Here is a 1,549-nt window from a genome sequence, read left to right as displayed (position 1 = left end):
CTATGCATCTAACTATCATCTATCTATGCATCTAACTATCATCTATCTATTTATCTATGCATCTATTTATCTATCATCTTTCTATCATCTATCTATCTATGCATCTAACTATCATCTATCTATCTATTTATCTATGTATCTATCTATTTATCTATCATCTATCTATCTATGCATCTAACTATCATCTATCTATCTATTTATCTATGCATCTATCTATTTATCTATCATCTATCTATCTATCTATCTATCATCTATCTATCCATCTCTCATCTCGCTTCCTGAGTACATGATTATCATTGTTTCTCTGATACCCCCTTTTCTTTCTTCCTCTTATTTTTGAATTTTGCCAGGAGAAGAGCCTGCAGCAAGTCTGGGAAAACTGTTTGAAGTGTGGTATGCTAGCAAGCTGGAAATGTGGGTCAATCAGTGGATGGAGGTGGCAGAAATTACAGGCTGATTCTTCTGGCTCTGAGAACAAAGGCCCAGCTCTTGAGCGTGATGAGAACACGAATCTCCCCCGGGATGAACCATCACCTGATGGAGCTCTGAGGGGAGGGAATGAGGCTCTGAGCTCTCACAGCTTAGGCTCTCACTCCCACCCCCACCTCACATGTCTTCGGAGGCCTGAGCCTCTGGCCAAGCTGTGCTCTTAGAGGGGCCACCTGACGCTCTGCTTGGCCAAGACCACCCTCCACCTGTCAGTGTGTCACAACACATGACTCCCCAGGCGATTCCCGGCAAGCTGTTAGGGGCTAAACATACTACTAGGATCTGACTCTGGACCCTCTCTTTCCTAGCCCTCATGATCTCTAGGGGATGATTTCGGAAGAGACAGAATGAAGTGCAAGAGACAGGCAGAGTTCACCACGGAATCTAGTGGAGTGCTCTCAAAGCCTGAGAGTAGACAAGAGGCCTGGGAAGGCTGGGACTACCTACATGTTAGTGAGGCGTGGTACTGTTTCTAAGATCTCTAGGACAGCAGCTTTCCTGAGGGATGTTTTTCCTGTCCAAATGATTGACAGACCCATTTGGATTTTAACTCTTAAGGGAGGGGACAATGATGTTTGTGTTTTTCATCAGAAAAGCTCCAGCTAGATAGAAATCTTTTAAAGTTTATCTGGGAAGTGGTAGTGTGCACCCTCCATCTCTGAGTTCAAGGCCAACCTGGTCTACAGAGCAAGTTTCAGGACAGTCAAGACTATATAGAGAGACTCTTTCTCTAAAAACCAAACAAATAAAGTTTTATTTTTACAAGGATTTCTTTAATGTGTGTGTGTAGATAAGCTTATGGGTGCCCATGGAAGCTAGAAGAAGCCACTGGAACCCCTGGAACTGGAGTTGGTAGCTGGTTATGAGCACTCTGGTCCTCAGCAAGAACAGCCAGGGATCTTAAGGTTGAGTCATCTATCCAGCCCCAAGTTCAAACTTTTAAAAATTTATCATTATTAGTGTGTGTGTGTGTGTGTATGAGAGAAAGAGGGGGGGAGGGAGGGAGAGAGAGAGAGGAAGGGAATGAGGGAAGGAGAGAGAGGAAGGGAAGGAGGGAGGG

Source organism: Alexandromys fortis, unplaced genomic scaffold (genome assembly GCF_014885135.2).
Source record: "Alexandromys fortis isolate MF-2015 unplaced genomic scaffold, M_Fortis_MF-2015_v1.1 scaffold_81, whole genome shotgun sequence".
NCBI classification, from domain to species: domain Eukaryota; kingdom Metazoa; phylum Chordata; class Mammalia; order Rodentia; family Cricetidae; genus Alexandromys; species Alexandromys fortis.
Note: the sequence above shows the minus strand (reverse complement) of the source record.